Genomic DNA, 27,998 nt, shown 5'->3' on the forward strand with positions numbered 1-27,998 from the left:
CACATAAATTCCGAAAAACTCATTGGTGCGAGCCGGGGTTCGAACCCGCGACCTTCGGAACGAAAATCGCAGGTACTTACCGCTAAGCTACCAGCGCTTCTGTATAAAATAAATATTAAAATAAATTAGAAGATTAAAATAATCAGATTATATTTATTGAAATTTGTCAGCATTGTCTGCAGTCGTGTTTGAAAAATACTATAATAAAAAGTACTTATTCACAACACGTATTTGTGAACATTATAATGCCCAAACTAGCACAACGACATACAAATCGGAAGAAAGTGGCCATATATCGACATTTCACTGCCAAGGACGTACCAGGATATTTATTAGAAAGTGATATGTCAATTCTATTTGTGAGTTTCTATAATTAGCTCTGTGTTGCTATTCAAAAATTGTAATATTTCATTCTGCTATGAAGCTGTTGGAATTCCTTGTATAGATAAATAATTTTTTTTATTTTTTTTTTATTTTTTTTGGAAAGCAAACAGAAATAAACGAGCAGGAGACAATGTTTCAAACACACAGTAAAACTTTAACTTCTGATTAGCAGAAACGTCTGCAATCGATGCCGTTAGGCTTAGAATAAATTTAAAAGTGGAAAATGTCTGCCTTGGGTGAGACTTGAACTCACGGCTCTGGATCGATATTCGATACTCCAGCGCTCTGCCAACTGAGCCACCAAGACTTCAACCAAGCCAGCGAAATTTTCCACTACTAAGGTCAATGGGACCCGTAGCGACATCTACCGTAAGAGTGTTAAACTTCTTAAACGGCAACCGGAGTTCCAAGTCATATTGGAAATTCACCAGTTACGATGCGCTTACCCTGCTAAATTTTAACTTCTGATTAGCAGAAACGTCTGCAATCGATGACGTTAGGCTTAGAATAAATTTAAAAGTGGAAAATGTCTGCCTTGGGTGAGACTTGAACTCACGGCCTCTGGATCGATACTCCAGCGCTCTGCCAACTGAGCCACCAAGACTTCAACCAAGCCAGCGAAATTTTCCACTACTAAGGTCAATGGGACCCGTAGCGACATCTACCGTAAGAGTGTTAAACTTCTTAAACGGCAACCGGAGTTCCAAGTCATATTGGAAATTCACCAGTTACGATGCGCTAACCCTGCTAAATGTTAACTTTTGATTAGCAGAAACGTCTGCAATCGATGCCGTTAGGCTTAGAATAAATTTAAAAGTGGAAAATGTCTGCCTTGGGTGAGACTTGAACTCACGGCATCTGGATCGATACTCCAGCGCTCTGCCAACTGAGCCACCAAGACTTCAACCAAGCCAGCGAAATTTTCCACTACTAAGGTCAATGGTAAGTCTCACCCAAGGCAGACATTTTCCACTTTTAAATTTATTCTAAGCCTAACGGCATCGATTGCAGACGTTTCTGCTAATCAGAAGTTAAAATTTAGCAGGGTTAGCGCATCGTAACTGGTGAATTTCCAATATGACTTGGAACTCCGGTTGCCGTTTAAGAAGTTTAACACTCTTACGGTAGATGTCGCTACGGGTCCCATTGACCTTAGTAGTGGAAAATTTCGCTGGCTTGGTTGAAGTCTTGGTGGCTCAGTTGGCAGAGCGCTGGAGTATCGATCCAGAGGCCGTGAGTTCAAATCTCACCCAAGGCAGACATTTTCCACTTTTAAATTTACACAGTAAAACGTTCGCTTATTTCCTAAACAGCTCTCACTAAAAACATTTAAGTATAATGGAACTATTACTACACTTACTAAACTTAGGGTAACTAATTACTAACATTAAATGCTAAACTTTTACAAGAAGAAACAAATGTATTATTTTGTGTTACTAAGGGCCAGTTGCATCAACCACTTTTGACAGACACATCATCTTCACGCAGCAGACGTCTATAGAACTTCCCATACAATACAATTTAACAAATGCTTTAACGGTGACAGACGGTTTGATGCAACTGACCCTAAGTAAAGTAGGTACAGTTCGTAGACAATATACTTATTTTTTAAAGGTGCTAAGAGCCACTTCAGCGTTCCAGTGTCCGTCCGGGTTAGAACCACTAACTAATCTTGAAAGCTCTCTCTCTCTCTCTCTCTCTCTCTCTCTCTCTCTCTCTCTCTCTCTCTCTCTCTCTCTCTCTCTCTCTCTCTCTCTGCTTTTACTGTCCTTTACTTCCACTTCGGATGGTCGGACGGATCGGAGGCTTGAAAGATAATAAACAGGATTAAATTGTGCTGCTTGGTTAACCGTTAACCGAGGGTTAGTTGGCTAACCCTGGAACTCGTAAGTCGTCCAAAAATACATAGCTCTAAATTCAGCGACACTTACATCTGACTAATATTATATTTTGCCTATTTATTAGATAAGCAATATATTTCGAGATATCACGTACATTAATCCTAAGTAGTCAGGTGCTGTAATATTGACCATATAATGATGTACTACTAATGAGGTAATTACATAATTGAGTAATATTAATATACTGATACAAATATTTGCACAACCGCCATTAGATTGCCAATTTCCTTTATCATCTAATCACACTAAACTCATCTTCATTTCCACTGCATTAAAGGTGTTAATGTATGCACTTTAAAACCGGACAAATAGTCCGGTCAGTTAGGACAGCTATTCAACTCGAATTTGAACTATGTTTTTTTAGAGTTAAGACTCAATGTCAATGTACAATACGTTCGTTGAAGGTAAGCAAATAATAGTTCGTGTGTCAACAGGTAATAGATATATATCTAACTAGGTTTACTTTCCTATTAAACATAACTATTGCTGAATCGGCTATTTTACTTCTCACCCTAGCTTCTAACAAATCAAAACATGCAACGAATCTATGCACTTTGCATTGGGTTAACGCAAAAAGTGTGCAAGTAGCAAAAATAAGTCTCATAAAGTAAAATAAGTTCGCGAAGACTTCCAGAAATGTTTACAGAAAAACAATCTTTCTACGAATCCATTTCACTGTTTATTTCGATGTGTTTAATAAAATATTAATAACCGTTTTTTTTTCACAGGCATATTCTTATTTAATAACCTTCTAAGGTCAGCAACAGACAATCTTAAAAAAAAGAGTTGTATGAAATCTGTTAGATCAATCTGAAAATTCATAATCATAAGAAATAAGAGTGTGTGTGTCTCTTATTTTTTTATGATTAGCAGCAGCGGCTGATCCATACAAGCCGATTCCCACAGGCTTGCCTAAAATTTATTACTAGTAAAGTACCTATGTAATGTAAAAGTAGATTTCTTTTTGCTTAGTGTTGCCTAGCAGAAATTTTCATCAGCCGCTACTGTAGGCCTAGCACATGATGGCCGCGGGAGTATGTCGCCGCGAGATAGACTACCCGTCCTTATGTCATTAATACAGTTAGAAGAAGACGTGGCATCTATCTCGCGGCGACACACTCCCGCGGCCATCATGTGCTAGGCCTACTGGTGTGTAGACAGACAGTTGCAAAATTGTATGGAACTCCGTGCACTCGATCTGATTTTTATAAGATTATGATTTTTTTTCAGATTATGAATTTAAAGACTGTCTGTTGCCGGCCTTATAGCACATCAGTAATGGACGACCCTATGAAGTGACATCTACTGACACATAATGTCTATTCATTGGGTAACCACGGCTATGGTACGGAACGTCCGTCTGTCGCAACGTGCTTTATGAACTGTATGGACTGTATGGAGGTCTGGCGCAAGCGGTTATGGGTGTTTATGTGTTTAAATATGGCGACTGGGTCCAGTTGATGGTGTGGTGAAAATTGTGTCCGTTAGGGTTGTACAGTCAGCGTCAAATACATTGTGACTGCCAAAGCGCTAAATATACCGGAACAGATCTTTATTATCTGTCTCTCGACTCTACAAAACTAAAAAAATGACTGATGATTTTTTTGTGGCAAATGAGCACCTGTGGGCGTAACACATTAGTGTGATAAACTTTATTGCAACGATGCGTCCCTATCGCATTACAAATAGTGCGAAAAGGACGGCCTGACGTTATATCGTTTATGACTTATGACGCGACGCGAGTTACAATTTTAACGAATCGAAATATTTTCCATGTTTTTACATTATTAACCAGAGTTCCTAATGCGTTGACTGAACACGTGTTCCATAGATAATGTAATAATATAGAAAATATTTTTAATTACTTTATATTACTTTAACCCACAGCTCATGAAATGAAAAACCTAATAAATTAAGTTCGGTAATTTGTTGTATGGTTAACAACATCCGTGTGTTCATTTATGTTTTATCAAGATATGTTGAACTGAAATTAATAAGTTCACAAGTAAAATTTGCGTAAGTAATAATATTAACATTACCATAATATTACTTTTACTTCCCAATCACGTAATGTTTCAATTCGTGTGTCGTAATCATCGCAGTCTATGAATATTAATGATTTTCCTTAAAAATATCGTGATATAAAAATAATTTACTGGTCTAAATGTAGCTATTTTAGTTAACATAGTGTTGCGAAACGTATATGCATATGTTTATTAGATAACTTTATTAGTATGTCATAAATTACAGTATTGGTTTTAAGATTCAAGGCTTCACTAATGAGATACGTTTTTTTTTATTCATAATACCATCTCCTAAATTGAAAAAAAAAAAAAAAAAAAAACATAGTAACGCCGGTATCAAGGTAAAGGTTTTAACATGTTTATTCTTTTTCCCCTCACTAGCTCGGAAACACGTGTTTTGTCCTTTAATACCAGCGGGTAAAAACGCATTTTATCCACTAGTGGGTAAAGTAATTTGACCTTGAATGAAGTCAAATTAGCTGCTTTAAAATTGATAAAAGTAGGTGAATCTAGTAATAAAGATGATTTACCACCTGTGGAACTACTGGAAGCAATGATAAACGCATTTTTTGCGTTGTAGTTTCCTCGCTATAGTGAGAGGAAAAGTTTTGTGTTACACTCGGGTGCAAATGTATTTTACTTCTCGTGTGTTAAAAAACTCGCAAGTTCAGGATTCTATTCTCGAACCACTCGCTTCGCTCGTGGTTCAACTATAGAATCCTTTCCCTTGCTCGTTTTTCAATTCCACACTCGGCGTTAAAATACAACTTTGCCCCCTTGTATAACAAATAACTATTATTCCACTTCGGGTCGCTGAGCCATCGCAGATCAGATCAGATCAGATTCCTTTATAATAGCTTAGCATACTATTACAGTGAAATAGAAATAATGAAAAAAAAAACCATAATTTTTTTCATATTGCAGGGCAATCATGGTCGCGCGATAAATGATAAAACATCGGGCCGTCCCTATCGCACTTACAAATAGTGCGATAGGGACGACCTGATATTTTATCATTTATCGCGCGACCATGCTTGCCTGCTTGGTCTTTAAACGTGACAAAACACAAAAATCATCTTATCATCTTCAACACTTATCATCAGGTGTGATCGTGGTCAAACGTCTACCTATTTATACTAAAAAAAAAAAAAAGAGACAGATTAATTCGAAACCTTACGTTAAAACCAGGTAAATAAACAGTATAAAAAACTAGAGATCGTACTTTCTAATCAGAATAATATCACAATAATGATTAAATTATTTCTTCCAGTAGATATAGAGAATATCTAGATTGTGAATTATTAATTACTTACTCACCACCTCATCTGAATGGGTAATAACATTTATTGAACGTACCTGAAACAACAAAAAAAAATTAGTTGCATATTTTTGTTAAACATTAATTAATACCTATACTTATAAATAATTCAAATTTCATAAAACATGGATATATAATTATAAACATAATAATGAACTAGGTTTCATTAAAAATGTGGTTGTCCAAAAAAACAAGAACACAACGCGTGATTATGGGCCTATTTAGACGGTACGAGAAATCGCATATAAGTAGGTACGAGTTTTATTACATTGTGGTATTTGATGGCTGTGCAAATTTGTATGTAACCTCTACAGCGCTCAATGTAACTAAAATCGTTTGCGAGTTCGCACGCCGTCTAAATAAGGCCTATATCTGTCTTTACGAGTTTCCGTGCTTCCTTTGATACTTTAATTAATTACCTGATTAATATTTTATAATAACTTAATATAAGCACAAAAATATTATGTAAGTAAGCGTCAAGAGGCACACACAATACCTCTTTCACTTAAATAAAACCCTTCTTAAATAATCCCTAAATAATACTTTGTCGTACTAAATTTCTTAAATGATCTCAATGATGATATTAAAGTGACAAGCTCTTAACGCGACCATCATTGCACGAGACAGCTTTTCTTAAAAGCTTTACCTTAATCTTCTCACTGTCTCATACACGAAGTCTTTTCAAAGATTATGAAAAGTGAAAGCAAAGTTAAACAGAAAAGCATTCATTCTTTTTGGTACAAACAGCTGTGTTTTGCACTTGGAAAGTAGATAATGAAAATACTAATTATGAAGAAACTGAAAGTTTTAGAGATGAGTATCATTAACTGACGATTATTGTTTTGTTCGGAAATAAAAGACACAATGCACACTTAGTAGGTATTTAGATAAATTATATAAAATCGTTAAGACGACAATCGAAATAAATAATTTATGGAAACAATACATATTTTTACTTTGTATGAATACTAGTTTTTGACCGCGGCTTCGCTCGTGTTAAATTCTAAAATTGCCGAATGTTCCATACAAACTTCCACCTCCATTTTAGGGAAGTAGGGGGTTTGAAAGAGACATGAGTGTGGATTCCATACTAATATTATAAATGAGAAAGTGTGTGTGTCTGTTTCTGTTTGTTTATTCGCCTTTCCGGGAAAAGCCTGATTTTTTTAAGTTGAAGAAATGGAAATTGACATAAGCTACTTTTTGTCTTTTTTTAACTCTCCTCCTCTTTCTAACCCTCCATACTATGGATATCTTGTTCATACATTTTTATGTTTTCGAATGAAAATAAAAACATTAGATCATTATCATTACTATAATTTTAAATAAAACAACAACAAACTGTGCAAAAATGTTTTCCATTATGTCGTGATTTATGATTATGAAGGTAACTGCGAACCACATTTTGTATGAAGAATCAATATGAGTACAATCGATTTGTCTATTCCTCGTAATTTTATTCCTTTTAATTTGAATATTGTACAGGCCATTTTGTTTAAAATGATTGCCTAATAGTCGTGCATTAATTAAAATATATCAATAATTCAGATATTATAATTAGTTATTGAACAAAACAATTAGCAATTGAAACAAAACAATTCATTCTAAATCAAATCTGCATCTCATTAAAACAGTTATGAAATACGAGCATTGAAGCAGAGTTTTAGGCAACCAGTGTAATGTGAACCCGAAGCTCTTTCTGCGTGTCACACATGAAAGTTTCTTTTGGATTTGATCTGTTTAGAAACTGAAATAGATATCATACACGAAAGAAAAAAACGACAAAACCCACTGGTGGCCCAGCCGGGAATTGAACCCGGGTCTTCACCTTCAGCTTACGCGACTACCGTCCTTACCACTAGACCACCCACCCGCCGTGGCACCCAATGAAAATTTTCTAGTGTATGCTATCTCTAATAAGGCAAGGCACGTTTGAATATATAAAATAATTTGATTTGTTTCCTAGTTGATCTGTTTACTCAATATCATAGTAGATGACGCTGTTACGGTCAGCGAAAATCATACGTCGCGCAAATATTTGTGCATGTGTAAGTATCCGATAATATGTTGCTGTAGGTATACTTATGTATATTATACAAGCAGTGTGGTACAAGCAGTAAATGAGAGAGTCCTTTTTCTGGTCGAGCATTTTGCCTAACATACTCAATCATAAATAATTGCACTGCATTGCCACAGGCCTAATGTATGCAAACTTCTGTTAAAGGCCTTCAGACAAATTAGACAGTCAATTTTGGAGCTGCTGTCGAATTAACAAAAGATAATGACGTGTAAATTAATGAAGGTTTATGCAACTAGACTAAAGGTCATTCAACTATTGGAAAAATAGGTAGTCATTTAGGTCCGTTCATTTTTTCTCTCATTGAGCGTAAGCAAGCATGAGCGGTCTGGGAAATATGGCTGTATCAAAAGTGACGATCCACAAAAAAATCTAACTTTAGACTCACGCCGTGTACTTTTAAAGTCAGTCAAAATGTATTATTTTATGTGTTATTTATTACATTTTAGTGTCAACGTTGAATTGTTCTACTCTGAGCCATTTTACAATAAATACCGCGGCAAATAGGTAATTGCATATTATTACCTAACCGATTACAATTGAACATTCGTGAGCGATATATCACAACAATTATACTCAAACCACTATGATTTCATGAACAAAAACCATGAAACCGAATAACCTATGTGCCTATGGCGCCCAAATACGTTAAGGCATTTTAATACTGTAACAAAAATGCTATGATTTAATGTAAGAAAACAGAGTAACTAAAAGGTGATAAGTGCCTTTATCTGGTTATTGTTTTAAGGCGTTTTTGTTTCGGTTTTGTGCTGGTTTCGCGTCCTTACTGACCGGCTGGCCTTGCGCGCGCGTGCGGCTTTCGACACACGCTTGCGACACCGTCTACCTCTAGTGGACTGCTAGCAAAACTCGATATCACACCTCCCCTTAAATTATTAGTTATTAAGACCTAGCTCTATACTTGGGAACTCGCTCTAGCAATCGTATAAGCTTAAACCCCCGTGAAACCTTCACACATACATACATACATACAATCACGCCTGTGTCCCATGAAGGAGTAGGCAGAGCAAATGAAACTCAGTTTGAGGTTTCAGTGCCACTCTTGGCAAATAAGGGGTTCAAGGAAACAAAACTATGACATTGCAGTGACAGGTTGCCAGCCTCTCGCCTACGCCACAATTTAACCCATATCCCACAGTCGACTTCTATGACACCCACGGGAAGAACGGGGGTGGTGAAATTCTTAACCCGTCACCACACGGGCAACCTTCACACAGGTAGTCAATTAAGTACTTAAGTTTCATACTACCTATGTGAACAATTTGTACAAATAATTCGTCTTTAATCTTTTGTTAAAAAAACATTTTTTACAAACAGATGACTTACTGTTGAACGTAATTTTATTTTCCAAAATAGTAAATTGTATCCTAGTTTCCTTTAAGAAACAGAGAAAGAATTTATAAGGTTATTTGGCATTTTAAAATAAAACACAAGATTGCAAAAATGAAATAATTATAATAAGCACCGCGCATGATACTAAGAAATGATCTACAAATGATGAATTCGAATGATGTACAAGGTAATTAAATATAATATTAAGGTCATAAATCATAATACAAAAACCGATACGAATTGTCCAGTACGAGACATTGTCAAATTCATATTATCAGCCAAAATGTATGAAACGTCAATAAAATCCGCAATTATTCTTGGTCAATGTGCAAAAAATAAAACACGTCACATTTCCGACCCGCGGATATACTTAATGTAAAATGAAGACAAGTGTATCTTGCAACGGCATCTGATGTCAAAATAAGATTAAATTTACAACCAATTTGCAAACATCGAATGCCGCCTCGGGCACAATCGTTTAGTTGCGAAAAGCGTTTCAGTGTAAAATAGAAGCTCTAAAATAGTCTGGTCACGTAACATTGCATGCCTTTGGAGCGTTGCTTCTGCGAAATTAACGAGCACTCGATGATGTATCTTTATGAAACTCATACCTTTAATAATATGTGAACTATTATTGTTTTTAATCATCAAAATAGCGAAATTGGATAAAAATAATACAAGAGTAAAAAAAACTCACTCACACCCATGTATTATATTTTACCATTTATTACAAAAATAAATAATTTAGATTTTTATTTTGTAAATGCTTCTGAATTTTAAACGGCAATTAAATAAATAAATAAATACGACCGACCGATGAATTCATATCAGACTACTATTGACTAAGTATTATTTGTTTATATTAATGTATTAAACACAATGTTGAATAAATATGTTGTTTTGTTTTTTTTTTTTTTTTTATTATAAATGGGCTTACTCTTGACCACAGACTAGCCAAAGGCAAAGACGTGGCCTACGATGGAGTGAGCTCGCCCAGAAGATGCCTGTTCACTCTTGATTTGAAGGTTGCCGGGTTATATGAGCTCGGAAATATAGCCGCCGGCAAGGAATTCCACTCCTTGGCAGTGCGCATAAGAAAAGAAGAGGCAAAGCGCTTCGTGCGGATTCGTGGAATATCCACCAAGTAAGGATGGAGACCTGCCGTGCGTCTAAGAGTCCGATGGTAGAATGGGGACGGTGGAATAAGCTCGTGTAGCTCTTGAGCACACTCCCCGAAGTGCAACCTGTAAAACACCGACAGACTAGCGACTTTCCGCCGATGGGCCAAAGACTGTAGCTTGGCCGTTAGCTTCTTGTCGCCAATCATCCTCCTGGCTCTGCGCTCCACTGAGTCCAAAGCAGCGAGTTGGTATTTGGCTGAGCCGTCCCACAGGTGGCTGCAATACTCCATACAGGATCGGACTTGAGCTTTATAGAGTGTTAGAAGCTGTCCAGGTGTGAAGTATCGCTTCACCTTATTTAGGATGCCCAGCTTTCTGGCCATCCTAGTAAATAAGTTGGCAATGAAAATACAATTTATAAAGATTCAAAGGAAACTACTTGACATTCTCAAGTGTCTATAAATATATTGATAAGCATTTACACCTTGAAATAAATTTTAGCCGATTTTAAATGAGGCACGATCATAAAGTTAGAATGTTTAGAGGCCAAACGAAGCTGTTAACTGTATATATATACCACGTTGTACAAAAAAATACTTATCTGAGAATAATGCCAATTAAAATTATACGCATCATTCGCGGGGACTAAATCAGAAGTTACAGACTTTAAAAAAAAAAGTTATACGCACTTAACTTAAAATATTTCGACTTGAACAAAGTTACCTACAAGAAACCACACACATACACATACAATCACGCCTGTATCCCATAAAGGGGTAGGCAGAACACATGAAACTACTAAAGCTTCAGTGCCACTCTTGGCAAATAAGGGGTTGAAAAAAAAAAAAAAAACGAAACTGTGATAACAAGTGTGTGTGTGACAAGAAACCACATCACTACTTAACCCTTAATTGGACAATGTTCGCCCTGACTAACCTTTGGCCCTCTTTTTGTATTTTTTTTCTAGTCAGAATCATTACAATTACAACTATCGAGCGCCGAGGAGGCTTGAACTCACGACAATGACCATTTTCTGCCAAATAAAGGGTTAATCTACATTTCATACAAAAGCCACAAACACTTATAGTAACAATGATATTACTACATGTTTAGTTAGACAAAAGAAATGACTTGGCTCTACCTAAATTATAAAATCAATATCAAATTACATTTTTTTTTTTTTTATACTACGTCGGTGGCAAACAAGTATACGGCCCGCCTGATGTAAAGCGGTCACCGTAACCTATGGACGCCTGCAACTCAAACAGTGTCACATGCGCGTTGCCACCCCATTAGAAACTTGTACATTCCCTTTTGCTGTGTTAAGAACACAGCAAAAAGGAGTGTACAAGTTCCAAGGAGGGTTCGGGTTGCCGACGACTCAAAGGACAATAAACGGAACAAGTTAGTTCCGTAAGTCCTCCCGTCATCAGCACACCGCACCCTCGTTGAGCTCAATTGATAAATGTTTACATACGTTAAATATAGCTTACTACACTCGCCACTTTCGCCGGCTACTTTCTAGTGGGGTTAAGTCGGGTTTGCTGCACACTCTGACCTTTGACGGGTTAAGTTATTATGATAGCATAAAACATTAACAGCGTGTATAAAGTTACAATCTAACTAGAAATGTCAATATCTTACTACCTACGTACATATCTATTTAAGAAAAGATTGTAATAAAATGCTAAGATTGATACAGGTTACAGTACAACTAAAGGGGATCACTTATCACTTTCTTTATGGTTGAAAATATAAATAGAAATAGATATCTTACATTGTGATCAAGTTCCGGTGACCTTCTTATCCTCACTACTAGACTCGGTCACTCCACAAAATTTAATAAAAATACAAGCTTACAAAATAAATCCTAAGAAACAACCAATTCTTCTAAAAGTCGCTAGCTGAAGAACCTTCTAACAGTTAATGCCTAATTGGCTACGACCAAATTTCATCCTCATAGTAATCAAAAATGTGGTAACTAAAAACACCACAAAAATGACTAGGTACAGAAATAAATAAGTACAGCCAACAACACAGCTGCCGTGAATACAAAGTGCCAAATATGTATACAGAACTTTATTGCCTGTACAGTCAACCAATTGGAATTCTAGGCCACTGTAGAACTATGTCATAGTGACTTTATAAATCAGATTGTAAGAAATCTCTTACTGCTTGTCATTTTGACATGGTTATAGGGTAGCCTAGGGTTCCAATTTGGTTGACTGCACATTAAGGTGTGTATACATATTTTGGGACTTCGTATTTACAGCTGTGTTGTTGACTGTACCAGCACGAGCTAGATAAACCTCACGTAACTAAACCAAATAGGCGTTTCAGGAAGGCTTGCGTCACGTCTTACGCAGCTTAACCGGTCACCTTTTGTCGTATGCTGTAAACGTGAGATAATAACTCATTGTAAGAACTGTCACAGATCAATTTTATCACTATGCAGATAGAAGAAAGTAATTGGCAGAGTATGCAATTTTGAAATAAAACTTTTTAAGCTGTGACTTTATGCTATCTACTGCTTCAACTATGGAATCAGATTATTTTTTAAAGAAACCTGGAAAGGCTACAAACACGCTCAGTCTCACACCTCAATACATAAAAAATACTTATAAAAACAAGTTTTTATCGCTAAAAAACGACAACCTTTAGGTAGCAAAGTTTATAATGATATTGGCTTAATTAGGTCGGTATAATGTACTTACGAGTATATCAAAAATAATTAGAGATTTTATAGCCATAGACCGATAGTTATCTATCATTAGCCTTGGATTGTCATAAACTGAGCGCGAATTTCTAGCACCTCGGAAGTAGGAATAGGAAGTGGCCCAAGAAACAATGGCATGTATCAACAATGATAAATAACTCGATTCTATAGACGTACTTAAGAGCTTTTAAAATATCTTGTGAACAGTTCAGTCATTGCAGAAGAAGTATCATAACCTAACCACAAAATTAAAATTTTTAATAACCCCCGATCGACACTCTATTTAATAATGCAACCATTGTAAAACATGGAAAAAATGGACCAGTCACATTTGCCCCCTAGTCGAGATTTGCCCTGCTGTACCTTAAGCACGACAAATAAAACAGCAATCCCCGCTAAGTAAGTTCTGGTTGTTGTGGTCGGGTGTACAAGTAAGTGAAATTTGTCTGCACCCTTACCACGAATCTGTGATAAACATTTATAACCTTTTATATAATTTTATTATGCGCTCGTCAAAAATTTGTCATTTACTTATATGTTATGTTATGCATTTTTAAGTTGAAAATATATGGAGCAGGTGCCGTAGCCGCAAAAGGTAGTCTGGCTCTGTCATGCCAATACGCAAGAGTGATAGAGATAGATATCTACGAGCGTTTTGTTTCGTGAGCGTTTGTGCCATTCGGCTACGTACCCTGATCTGCTCCTAAGCATACCAGAGGTTAAGTCTATGCGGCTTGAGGAAATGAGTTCAACACAGCTAGCACAGAAACGATTTGGATATCAGAGTTACTATTTCGTGTCCCGTGTTTCGTGTGTGTCGTGTGTGTTTCGTGTGTGAGCCTACTAGAAGGAGAGCTGGCAGAAATTTTTCTCAGCATTGCAGTCTGGTAGCAGGACAGGGGCAGGGAATAAATCAAACCATAATGTTTTAAAGATTTGTTCAGCGCCACGATAAATGTCCTTGAGGCAAACAGGAAATTTTTGCGACTAAAAATTGAGAAATTAAATAGTCATACAAAACTCACGCCAGACTATTTTTGCAAGGTCTTCGACCTTTCCAGACTCGAGCAAAATAGTTTTTAAAAACCTTGATCTCCAAAGTTTGCAAATTACTAACATATTTCTCTTTACTCGAATGAAGGAAAGCGATAGTCGCTCCAAATTTATGAACAGTAAGATCGAGATAGGAATGAGTTTACATAGAAGCTAGAGCGTGATCGTGATAAACTCATGGTAGGGGTCTGTGGTCGCATTACACAGTCGACAATCGCAGTCGTGATGCCAATAAATTTGTCTCTTGGGAAATTTAATTAATTTACATAACAATAAGGTAAGTCGTGTTATATGGTTTATAAACTTCAATCGAGTTTTTTTAAATGTGGAACTGAAATTCAGGTAAGTATACCCTACCAACCTCTTCCTATTTGCTAAATATGGTTAAATTTTATAATAGTCTGCATGTATTATCCATACTTACATACTAATATTATAATTGGGAAAGTGTGTGTGTCTGTTTGATTGTCCTTCCTTCACGGCAAAACGGAGCGACGAATTGTCGTGATTTTTTAAGTGGAGATAGTTGAAGGGATGGAGAGTGACATAGGCTACTTTTTGTCTCTTTCTAACGCGAGCGAAGCCGCGGGCAAAAGCTAATTGAAAATGAAAAATAAGTATATGTAAGTAATAACTAAAGACTGGAAGGAAAAGGTCAATATTTATCAAGAAAGGCCAAAAGCGGACATAAACTATAAGTTAGTAAATAATGGGCATAGTATAAAATTTAATAACACCAATACCCGAAGGACCAGTTTGTAGCTTTCAAGTTGACTATAGAATAATACACCGTGTTTTTTTTTGTTTTCCGTTAAATTCGACACGTAGCTAGGTTCATTATCAACCACGCTGCATATCACTTTTAGTCAAAATCTCAAAAAAAATTCATCATTTTCATACATAATAAATTCATTTATTAGTGTGAGAGATCCTTGAATAACATTCAAGTTAGTGTCAAGTGATTGACGGCACATGTCAAAACAAATAACATTAGGAATTGGTAAAGGCTGTCACACACGTGTTCAGTAATTATCTTTATTTTCTTAATAACTCGATAAAGTAAGAGTTAAGACGCTAGTTTCTTAGAGAAATTAATTGTATTTGATTTAAAGAACCTTCCGTTAAAGTTAACGGAATTCAGTAAAAACAAAGTGTATATTTATAGGTATACAAATCCATACTAATCCATACTAATATTATAAATGGGAAAGTGTGTGTGTCTGTTTGTTCGTCCGTCTTTCACGGCAAAACGGAGCGACGAATTGACGTGATTTTTTGAATGGAGATAGTTGAAGGGATGGAGAGTGACATAGGCTATTACTTTTTGTCTCTTTCTAACGCGAGCGAAGCCGCGGGCAAAAGCTAGTTAAAAATAAAGCGCTGGTGGCCTAGCGGTAAGTACGTGCGACTTTCGTTCCAGAGGTCGCGGATTCGAACCCCGGCTCGCACCAATGAGTTTTTCGAAACTTATGTGCGAAAAAATGTCATTTGATATTCGCCAGCCGCTTTTCGGTGAAGGAAAACATCCTGAGGAAACCGGACTAATTCCAATAAGGGCTAGTTTACCCTTTGGGTTGGAAGGTCAGATGGCAATCTCCTTCGTAAAAACTAGTGCCTATGCCAAATCTTGGGATTAGTAGTCAAAAGCGGACCCCAGGCTCCCATGAGCCGTGGCAAATACCGGGATAACGCAAGGAGGATGATGATGATACAAATTTATATGTTTTAAATATGCATATTAAAAGTTTATTCCTCTTTCTTTACAAAACGAGGTAATACCTACAAGGTTCACAAGGTTGTCACCAAAATAAAAAACCGGTTAAACCTCGATATATCACACCATAAACTGGATACCTTGCTTTGCAATCTCAGTGCAAAAACCAAACTTAATATGTTGAATTTTTGGCATGAACCGTTTCACATTACGCAAATGAAATGAATAAAAATATTTTAAGAAAAAATAAAACACTTTCGTAAGTTCTATTAAATGAATAACTTGCAATAGTTGCAATCGGTAAAACATACTAACTCAAAGGAGGTTTTGACGTAGGTATTCTGAACTCTTTGAGTTATAAAAAACTGCCTGTTACATAGGTATACATTTTTAAATCACTCTTCTAAAAAATAATAATTCACTGGACATAGGTAGGTACTTTAATTACAAACAAACATAAAGGTCTCTCCACACTGCACGTAGCGTCGTCACGCCGCAAAGCACACTAAGCGCCACAATACAAATCAAGTTATGTAATGCAGTTTTGACATATGCGACAATTAACGTCATACAAGGAAGCACTAAAACCGTGTTAGTGAGTAACAGTGGTCTAGATATTCTCTAAATCAAAAAAGACATATGTGCCTTGAAATTCTTTGTCGGTTATACCATTTTGTACGTAGAGAGCTATTCAGATTTCATTTTAAGATTGGATGTGACTGTTGTAATGTGGGACCGGTTTAAAAGAATTATGGTTAAGCCACTTAACAGGGTGAGGGTTTGAAGTCTCTTCTGGTGATAAATTAACTAAGTATGTACTTTACTTGCTTTCACTTGCGGTTTCTGAGTGTGAAGCATTTTATGTATATTTCTCGGAGATTTTACCTCGATAATTTGATTTGTTTAAGGCTTTAAAAACTTTATGTGTAAGCAAAAAAAGAGTTAACCACACCATGTTTTTTAACACGTTGAACGCCATGGTGGGCACCGGTGACCTCGCAGAGTCTACTCCAACACGCCATGGGGGGCACCAGTGACCTCGTGTTAGACCTGTTTTCAAGACGCTTTGCTGCGCCGCGTGTAGCAGTTATAAGCAATGCGCTGTATGCAAGGGCCCGGCATGGCGCTCGTTAGTTAAATTGTGGCTTGGGACATGGGTGCAGTTAGTGGCATAGTAGATTTGTTGAAAAAATAAAATAAAACAAGACATTTTTTTTAAATCACAGCTTAAATTCAATAATTTATATAATAACATCTTAAAATAATTATATAAATAATATAAACTAATTTTAACATTATTTAGAGATACAAGTATTAGCAAAAATAAGTTAAAAATAAAATGTCCCAAGGCAGACATACTCCTAGCACATGAGTTCTAACAAAAAATGTATCATTAAACTCAAAAAAACAAAAATAGCGTATCTTCTTGAACGAGTAGCAGGAGTGCCACACAAAACTATTATCACACAAGGACACAAGTTGTAAAATTTTATATTGTACACGGTTTTAGCAGCTGATATTGTGATAGTATAATGACCGGCAAAGGGACCGGCGTGGCGTAGCAATAAGGATTGGTGGCATTTTCACTTTAGTGCGCCGTGGGGGTCACTGATGGCCGGCGCTAATAGTACGAGTACGTTGTGTACCACGAGCGTATTATTTATTACGATGTACCTTATTGAAACAAGGTAGACCATAGAGGTCATTGCACACCACACAACAAGTATTAGTCTTCTTTGTTTTGTTCTTTGCTGCTTTCCGGCCTATGTTCTGCACACTATCTTCGCAACATTGAACACAAAATCGTCTGGTTGCTTTCATAGGACTGGTTTTTCTTGACTTCATGTTTGGATCTCTTCTAGTCTTTAATTTAAATCTTAAAATTTCCTTGTCAGCCAAAGGACCTTTCTTCCAGCGCTAGTTAGGTGGCCGGCGGGGGGACCGGCGTGGCGCCACGGTAACGGTTTTTGAAATATGGACTTCACAGCGCCATGGGGGCCACCGGTGGCCGCGGGAGGTTTTTTTAAAATAACTTTTTAACTACACTTCCAATAACGAAATAAAATATATATCTATGTACATATCAATCTAATGAATGAATTTATATCAACTTATTTTTTTTGAAAAATTGAATATTTTGGTCTGGCGTTTAACGTGTTAACGAGTGTTTAAAAAAGCAAAATAACAATGAGAAAATTCCAAAAAATATAATCATCAATGTCATTTGAAAGGGTTCTTTATTCAAAATAGTCTTATATAGTGTTACTTGCTTATTTTATTATCCTGAAATATGATATTCCAGTCTATCTATAAACAAAATCACCGCTTTTGCATACCTACATATAGACATTGTGATTTAGTAACATGTAACGTTACCTTCACATTAGGTAAATAAAGTTGCGCCACAAACGAAAAGGCGACGACGCTAGTTTTCATGCTAAAGAGAAGTTTGACTTCTCAAACAAGCAAATTTTAATGAACTACGATTAATCGCTTGTCTAAATGTTTGGCGCTTGAAAATCGCCACAACGTGTTGTAAACTTGTAACCCTCTTAGTGTAATGCCTGAGGGCACGCTCTCGGTGCGTAGCCGAATGGCACAAACGCTCACGAAACGAAACGCTCGTAGATATCTATCTCTATCGTTCGTGCGTATTGGCGCGACAGAGCCATACTACCTTTCGCGGCGTTTCGTTTCCGTTTTGCGTCAGAGAAATGCCATTCGGCTACGCACGCTTATCGGGCGACTTGGGTGAGCAACGGGGCGGGGCGTGAAGTGAATGTAAAACAATTGAAGCTCATCCAAGTGTTTTCTTTTTTTTTATCATGCAGAAACACACAACACTCATACAAGTGTCCTAAGTCGACGCTGCATAGGGTGGACGCACGCTCGCCCGCCCCACTGCATGCCCCGCCGAACGCTCCGTTCCGAGCGTCCACGCAGGCCTTACACTTAAGCCTCCGCCACACATAAAGCGTTTTGATAGCGTAGCGGGGCGTTCCGCTCGCAATCCGCGCGCATTCCGCTCGCAATCCGCGCGCGTTAGTTCCCGCCGGCGTCCGCTGGGCGCAACGCCAGCATTCGTCCGGCGCACCGCTATCTGTCGCTGCGCTCCGCTACCGCTACGCTATCAAAACGCGCATGTGTGGCCGAGCTTTTAGATAACCAAACTCAATTCATCATATTATTCAGTTCATAAAATATTACAAGCAAAATTGATTACTGACCCTCAAACATGGCCGTAAACCATGTTTAAAAAGGTAAATTTACATTTTAAAATGAGCTTTCATGTTGACTCCTGTTTTAATAAATGTCATACGTTGTTTTTCGTTAATAATGCATTGATGTTTACGTTCGGTGATAACTCGAAATCATTTTATGCTTGTTGGGATTTTTGCTCACATGAATTTTTAATGAATAATTTTATTTGGCGTTTGTTTTTAGCGGTGACCGCTTTCCATCAGGCGGACCGTAAGCTTGTTTGTCACCGACCTAGTAAAAAAAAATTATATAGCAAGCTTACGTGTATTTGAGACTTCGTTTTTGATAAAACCGCAAACTAATACCAAGCTAATACTTATGTATTTATATGAGACTTCCTTAATTTTATGAATTTCTGAATTAATCTAAAACAAAACAATAATAATTAGTTTTTTACTTGGTTAGGATGCCTGGCTGTAAAGATCTACATTTAAAAATCAATGTTCCACATGTTACACAACGTTTAAAAAAAATACACACTCTTAATAATATTTATTGGGGACACCTTACACAGATCAACTTAGCCCCAAACTAAGCATAGGTTTGTACTATGGGTGCTAAGCGACGAAATACATACTTATATACATAGAACACATCCATGACTCAGGAACAAATATTATCTGTGCTCATCACACAAATAAATGCCCTTACCGGGATTCGAACCCAGGACCGCGGCTTAGTAGACAGGGTCACTACCGACTGAGCCAGACCGGTCGTCAAAATACTCGGCTAGACTACAGGTAATATATTGCCAATCGTGTCTCGTAATAAATTAATTTTCAAAATTGCATACAATAAGGAACAAACTAACAATTTACAAGCAACAAAAAACATTATCTGCACTAAAATTAATCACATTTGTAAAAAACTAAAGGATCAAATCGTTGCATTTTCCTAAGTGTTTATTCAACTGACCTTAAAGATCATAATACTGTGGCATATATTTAAGTCTCATCTACGATAATTAATTCAACTGACCACATTCGAAATGTCATGGGAAACTAGTTGGATGAACGTTTTTGGCGTCTGTCGGAAAATTTGTTTACATTTGTTAGGTAAGATTATCGTTTGCAGCCAAAAATATATGATCGTGAAGTCACGATCATGTCTACCAAAGAGGACCGAGTATTATAGAGAGTTACTGTCGAAGTAGAATGTGTAATCACAGTGCATAGACTGCCATCTCTTGACATAGGCTTAAAACATTTTAACCTCAGTTTTGACAATTTGGCCCATAAATATTCTTAGCTTGATATGTTTTAAAATGTCAAATCCATACTAATATTATAAATGGGAAAGTGTGTGTGTCTGTTTGTTTGTCCGTCTTTCACGGCAAGACGGAGCGACGAATCGACGTGATTTTTTAGGTGGAGATAGTTGAAGGGATGGAGAGTGACATAGGCTACTTTTTGTCTCTTTCTAATGCGAGCAAAGTCGCGGACAAAAGCTAGTATTAATATAAGAGCCATCTAGTTGAGCGTACCCCAAACGTGTAATGCCATCAAGGCCACCGTACCTTTTTTCATTATGGTACTGAGGTACGTTTCTTTAGACTTTATCTGTCTATACGGAGTTATATATGTCTTTGTGTATACTTAACCGTATTCGGCCGCCAAACCTTTTTGGGAGCATTCTGTAAGCTTGTGTCCGGAACATAATGTTCGTTTACTTATACAAGGCGCTCGCGAGGAACCCATATAACTTTAACGGCATATTCTTGGTCACATTTTAAGACTAAAATGTCATATAAACTTTTCTAGATTTCGTCTAGTTTCAGAGTTATTTCCAATTAAAAAAAAAAACATTTCCGTATTGTTACTCAGTAGAAAAGGTTTCTTAACGGCGCTGATGCGCAATTGTGGAGCATAGTCTCACAGTAGTCATTGATAGATGTCAAAATGTGACAAGAAAAACTTCCAAATAATTTGGTTTTTAGAAAAATAAATGAAGGAACTCATTTTAATTGCCAACTTTATGGATAAAAAAAATTTTTATGATAAAATACGTCAAAAAAAGTAAAAAAAAAAACACAAAAAAAATTTTTTTTTTGGCGAAAAATTTGAAAATTCATATAACATTTTTTCTTTCTTTTTGCCTCAGAAACGCGTGGTTCAAGTTATGCGGGTTCCTCGCGAGCACCTTGTATAACGATGAGTTTAGAATTTCTACAGTCGAAATCGGACATGAGTGGGAAACGCTGGTACTGGTAGCCTAGCGGTAAGTGTGTGCGACTTTCGTTCTGGAGGTCGCGGGTTCGAACCCCGGCTCGCACCAATGAGTTTTTCACGTATGTGCGAAATGTCATTTGATATTTGCCAGTCGCTTTTCGGTGAAGGAAAACATCGTGAGGAAACCGGACTAATTCCAATAAGGTCTAGTTACCCTTCGGGTTGGAAGGTCAGATGGCAGTCGCTTTCGTAAAACTAGTGCCTACGCCAAATCTTGGGATTAGTTGTCAAAGCGGACCCCAGGCTCCTATGAGCCGTGGCAAATGCCGGGATAACGCAAGGAGGATGATGATAAAATCGGACATGAGCGGCCACGATTCTCTCAAATATTTGAATACGCTTCTATTATCATTTTGAGCACTCGATCAGAGCTGTCGATCTGATACAATCGGACAATCATCATCTTCCCGAAATTTGCCACGGCTCATGGGAGCCTGGGGTCCGCTTTGACAACTAATACCAAGATTTGGCGCAGGCACAGTTTTTACGAAAGCGACTGCCATCTGACCTTCCAACCCGAAGGGTAAACTAGAACCTTATTGGAATTAGTCCGGTTTTCTCACGATGTTTGCCTTCACCGAAAAGCGATCAAATGACATTTCGCACATAAATTCCGCAAAACTCATTGATGCGATCTGGGGTTCGAACCCGCGACCTCCGGAACGAAAGTCGCACGTACTTACCGCTAGGCTACCAGCGCTTACAATATATCGGACAATGACTATCATAATGCGTTAATAATTAGTACCTTTTTATATTCAAGTAAATATCCTTGTTCTAGACAAGCCCTTTGTTGTGAACCTAATGTGAGAGAGAGAAACATTAGTTTAACCCTCTTAATGCATTTTTTAAAATTAAAAACCATTTAGATAACAATGTACTGAATGTCAACTAGACCATGGTTATTTTTTGTGTTTATTAACTAGATCAAGGGTACGCCATAACAGCGATAGGTACCTATAGGCACAGTATAATAAATATTACTATAATACAGTATGGCCACTCCTGCTCCCCGCTGAAAGTGCCGCCCACCCACTCTCGGTTACCTCACAGTTACCGCCTGTCAAAAACGCGAACAGTCGACCTGTCATACTTCACTCATACAAGCATAGTACGCGTTCACCTACACGAGTTTATACTGTGTGCTAGGAACGCGCCTCTTTCATATATTTGATCGCCAGTGTCCACAGAGAACCTCCTATAGAGTAGCAATCTTGTATATTTTGTTCGCGATACGAGTCACCAGTGCCAGGGGTGCGAGGAGCGGGCGGGGAATGTGTTAAGCGCGCTGTGATTGGCCGTTTCAAGGACGGCGGGCAGTCGCGCCAGATGAAAGGGACTGTCCCTCTACTGACGCGTAAGTGGCCAATGTAAGTTGACCTATGCCGGCTCTGAATAAATTATAAATATGACTTTTATATGGAATGTAATGACGTCTGTTTTTAAATTTGAGCTTCTTGTTACCTTTCCACACCATTTCACACTACAGGTGGACATCTTTAAGACATCAAAATACCCTTTTTCAATTTTTTTACTGCGAAAAACACGCGCTGCTTTCGGGTCTGTTATTTGGTCGCTAGTCGCTACTGATCGGGCACGGCGAGCGCCCGCGCTTATATCAGTGCAAATACTAGGAAGGCTGGCGACCGCGAGTCGTCTTGTAATGGATGTCTATAGGGGTTGGTCTGTGCCAGTGTCTCAGGTGTGCTATAGGTAAGGAATTAATAATTTTTATACAACGTTTCTGAAAAAATATTACGACTGTATTAAATAATACTTACTATGAATGAAACATAATACAATTTTACTAAATAGCTCGTTACGAAAAATGCAAAGAACAAAATGTTATCACGAATATAAAAATATCTCAGTTTTGTTATCATCATCTCTTTCGCACTTAAAACTCAAGAAAGAGACACAGACAACGAAAAATTTAATAAACGCCTTTCGATATTCACGGTGCCTACCTCACCTTGCAACTTACTCAATCTTCAATAAAGAATATTATGTGACTAACAGACCTGAGGCTGTATTCTCGCATCGATACAACCAATATTTTTGGAAAGAAAGGAAATAACACAGATGTCTATATATACGGGCATTTTCGGAACTTGGGACACCCCAATTAGCGTAAGTTGTTAACAAAAATTAACTCGCTGTCAGTTTTGTGACGACTTGGTACAAATAGATGACTTGTTTCTTCTATCTAAATCTAGTTCTGTGGGTAGTCTACATACATTATGGTACCTACTGTAAACATGGATGCGGTTAAAGTCATGCCTGTGTGCTGTGGTACATAGTTCATTTGCTTTCTGAATTTATATCCATATACTTTTTGGTCTAAGTACCTATATAAATATATATTTTATGAGTATTTGTTTATTTATTATTATATTATTATCTATGTATATATTGGTGTATTAATGTAATTGTATATGTATATATTTGTTACCATGTGTATACAAAATTTGCATTTAATTCTTTTAGTGGTTGTACATTTTTGAATTCGTCACTCATCGTTAATTCGCTTCTACTCATTTCCTCAAAGGTTGACTGGAAGAGATCCCATTAAGGGATAAGTCCGCCTACATTGTATATTACTGACTCTGTAACTGTGTCTCTTTTGTTTCCTTTATGTACAATAAAGCTTATACATACATACATACATACATATCTGTGGACTTTTTAACTTGCATATTATTTTAAATTCTAAGTTATTTTTTATCATGTTATAATTTGGCTTTTTTCAATTTACAAAGTTTTAAAAGAGCATAGTTATATTTCTTGTATCGAATTGTGGTTCCTTTGATAGTTTAGTTTAGTCGATTTTTTTGGAAGATAGTAAGCTAAGCATATAACTGGGTTTGTAAGTAGGTAAAAAGTTGGATATTTTTTTCTTGTAATAATATCCTGACATACCTCTTTCACTTTTCATTACATTCCTTAAGTATATACGCAAGTGCTCCTGGTTTTTCTTCCCCGATTCGATCAGAGAAAGCCCGCAGAGGTATAATAGGGCCACTCTCTTTGTTAGCCTTCTTTCACTTAGTATCAGTATCCACGTGCACAAACAATCTCAACATATACGTACATATGATACAACATATATTGCACCTTTCTCAATTTCTATCATTACACCTTCGTTCAATCCACACTTTTCTCCTATAATTGTGCCTATTGGTTATCAGAATACAGCCTCCGGTGATAGGTAATCCCATTACACACCCGTTGCTCCCAATCAATTGATTTGATCATACATTATGTTTACACGCGTACAGAATTTGACAAAGCGGGGCGGTAAAAAAAGAAGCCCTTTTCACGGGAATAATAAGGTAAGTAAATTACGATATGGGTTTGTGTATCGCTTGTTACTCGTTGAGGATAAATCTGATTGTAAAAATACGATGATTATTTGATATTCTAATGGAGTTACTCATATCTTGTTAAAAACGAAATGATAATTTTGTAATATATAATATTTAAGAGTTTTGAATGATTCACGGTTATTTTCATTAGACTTATATTGACCGGGATATAGACCAGCCAGGCAATTATGGTCGCGCGATAAGTGATAAAATAGCAGGCCGTCCCTATCGCACTATTTATAAGTGCGATAGGGACGGCCTGATATTTTATCGTCTATCGCACGACCATGCTTCCCGTGCAGGACCGGGAGGTAATCACGGTCTATATCCCGGTCAATATAAGTCTAATATATAATATTTATTTTTTTGAGTTATAAATGAGCTTACTGTTGGCCACGGGCTAGCCAATGGCAAAGACGTGGCCTACCATGGAGTGAGCTCGCCCAGAATATGCCTGTTTAATAACAATATTCAAAAAAATATGTGGTTTTCCACCAGATAAGTGTCATACAGATTTCAAATGCGAAGAGACCTTATAACAAACCAACTCATCAGTCTCATCACGCTCAACACAGTCATAATAAATAATTATGGTTAAATTACCTCCCCCATAATTATTGTCACTTTTCGGCCATGAAAAACCTAGCATCGTTACCATTCTGCACTATCTGACATAAGGCATAAATTAAGTATAACAAGATCATACCATCCCATACATTAAAATGCGACCGCCTAAGACCGCGCTTCCACTCCACCACACATAGATGGCGCCACAAAAAAAATGTCTTGTAGCTTTCGATTATACTTGTAGATGGCGTTAAGTGTCACTTTTGACATAGATTTACGGCTCGGAATTGACACTTAATGACAATCTACAAATAATCGGTGGCACCAAGGCATTTTTTGTGGCGCCATCTATGTGTGGTGGAGTGTAAGCGCGTTCGTAGGCGGTCGCATTTTAATGTATGGGATGGTATGATCTTGTTATATTTAATTTATGCATAAGGTTAAAGTACTAGGTCTCGACACGCTAATGCCCAATTGATAACACTATTCTTTTACATTTAGGTATTTATTGACAATCACTTAAGATTGTAAGTAGAAGCTACTGGTACTTCTTCTTCGTCGAAACCTCATGACTAAGTGCGTTTTCACATTATCCGATCCGATATCGGATGTCGGACCGATATCCCATACATTACAGGCGCCATCTTGGATTTTTTCCATTGAAATCCTTCCGAGATTCGATATCGGATCGGATAATGTGAAAACGGACTGGGTCAAATTACTGTACGTTGCGGTGCCCTTCACTCAGGTCGATTTACTGGTACTAGCCTCTGAGCAATGAAAGCTCGAAATCAATTCTTGACAGTCTTTTGTCAAAATTTGCCAACCATCACGACGTATGCAGACATAGCTATCGGCTAATAATACATGGCGCAACCGCCGGCGGAGCGGAACGGTGAAAACGAGCCTAACTGGCGTTGCGCAGTGCACTTTCCACCTAATGCTGGGTGCGGGAGCAATCGCCTAGAACTTGTTGACAAAGGGCCACAAGGATTTATGTCTTTACTTATATGTGAGGTATATAATACTAAGTGAACTGATGATATGTGCGTTGAGCATATGAAGCTTAGGATAAGCCGACGGCTGAAGCAACAATTGTCGATCTAAATTAGAAATAATCTAATTTTTCGATACACTGTACAGGTACACTATCCCTACAGAATATCGGTGGCAAAAATTTGGAAAAGTCTGGAACATGTCACGACTTTGCCCTTGGATCTTGGATCTGGTGCGATCCAAGATAATTTCAAATTTCCAGATAACATTTGCTAAAGGTCGGTACACATTATCTCGAGTATTTTTATACCATGTGAATAGCAACCACAGCATAGTCCTTAAAAAAGCACGCTCAGCATAAAGCCGTGGCAAGACGTGATGTTTTTTTTTTTAGTAGTTCCCGACACTACTGGCTTAAAACGATGAGTTGGCGGCGCCAATGACACGCAGAACGGTCACAAAAAGGTACTTAACACAAAATTGAAAGACATAGTACCTCCTCAACATTTACCACCCCCATATGATTAAATGAGGCGTCCAGTGGAGAGGGAGGCTGGCGCAAGGTGGACTAGGCTTTGGAATTAGTCGACCAGAATCGTGAAAAGTGGAAGATTCTAAGAGCCTATGTCCCTATTGAGGTAACATCATCATATTATGATCAAATATCACCCTTCTTTTTGTCACCAAGAACAAATATTGCTATAAAGTTATCGTGCATTTAGACCGTTATCTTGTCGTGCGCTCGCTTGCCCAAGCGCGCGGCGTTACGTGGCCTTACGTAAGCCTGTCGAAATGTTTACAGTGCACAATACGCGCAAATGGTCTACGGACGTGTTCGATAAACGGGTCAGGGCGGTTGGATGTTTAAGGTGGTGGTAAATAGTAGATTGTGTAACAAGGGACCAAAATGAGGTATTTACGGCTAGGGCGTACATTCAAGTAAGTATTAACAAAGAGGATCGAGTATTATAGAGAATGTCTGTCAAAGTAAAATGTGTAATCACATTGCATAGACTGCCATCTCTCGACACCGGCTTAAAAATTTTGAACCTCAGTTTTGACAATTTGGTCCATATTCTTAGCTTGATATGTTTTAAAATGTCAAATATTAATATTAGCGCCATCTAGCCGAGCGTACCCCAAAGGTGTATCGCCATTTCTAGCTCACCGTACCTTTTTCTATATGGTTTTGGGGTACGTTTTTTTCGTAGACTTTATCGGTCTTTACGAAGTTATATAGGTCTTTGGTATTAATTAACGCCCAAGGTGGAAATTGTTTTGCTACCATATGACACATACTGCCCCTCTAGCACAACTTGCCTTGTCGCGCGCGAGTCCATAAGTCGCGTAAGTCGCGTTTGATGTATGGACTCGCGCGCGACAAGGCAATTTGTGCTAAAGAGTCTGGTTTTAAGTAACTAAACTCTTTATTGTACCACCAGTATCAACAAAAAATATACAAGACATCAAAAGAAGAAGGAGGAAGTACAAAGGCGAACTTATCCCTGACAAAAACATATGTAACTCCGTAAAGACGGATAAGGTCTAAGAAAAAACCGTACCTCAAAGCCATATAGAAAAAGGTACGGAGGCCTAGATGGCGTTACACCTTTGGGGAACGCTCGGCTAGATGGTGCTAATATTAATATTTGACATTTTAGCAATATGGGCCAAACTGTCAAACCTGAGGTTCAAAAGTCTTAAGCTTGTGTCGAGAGATGGCAGTCTATGCTCTGTGATTACACATTTTACCTTGACAGTAACTCTCTATAATACTCGATCCTCTTTGTCCCTGATAAGGATCTCTTCCAGTTTTGGTTTTCCTACCACCTTCCATATCTTATTTAAACCTAAAGAAAAATTCATTTTTTTTTTAATTATAAATGGGCTTACCCTTGACCACAGACTAGCCAAAGGCAA

At 37.5% G+C, this 27,998-nt stretch overlaps 1 protein-coding gene and 1 non-coding gene across 2 annotated transcripts in view; one reads left to right on the plus strand and one right to left on the minus strand.

Annotated features, from left to right (window-relative positions):
- Nucleotides 1-27,998, minus strand: part of LOC125233213 (probable chitinase 10) — a 169,806-nt gene that overhangs the window by 130,551 nt on the left and 11,257 nt on the right. The gene's annotated exons all lie outside the window — the stretch shown is intronic.
- Trnad-auc lies at nt 1,570-1,642 on the plus strand. Its single transcript has one exon. It is a non-coding gene; the product is annotated as a tRNA-Asp (tRNA).

This window comes from Leguminivora glycinivorella, chromosome 14, assembly GCF_023078275.1.
Source record: "Leguminivora glycinivorella isolate SPB_JAAS2020 chromosome 14, LegGlyc_1.1, whole genome shotgun sequence".
Taxonomy (NCBI): Eukaryota; Metazoa; Arthropoda; class Insecta; order Lepidoptera; family Tortricidae; genus Leguminivora; species Leguminivora glycinivorella.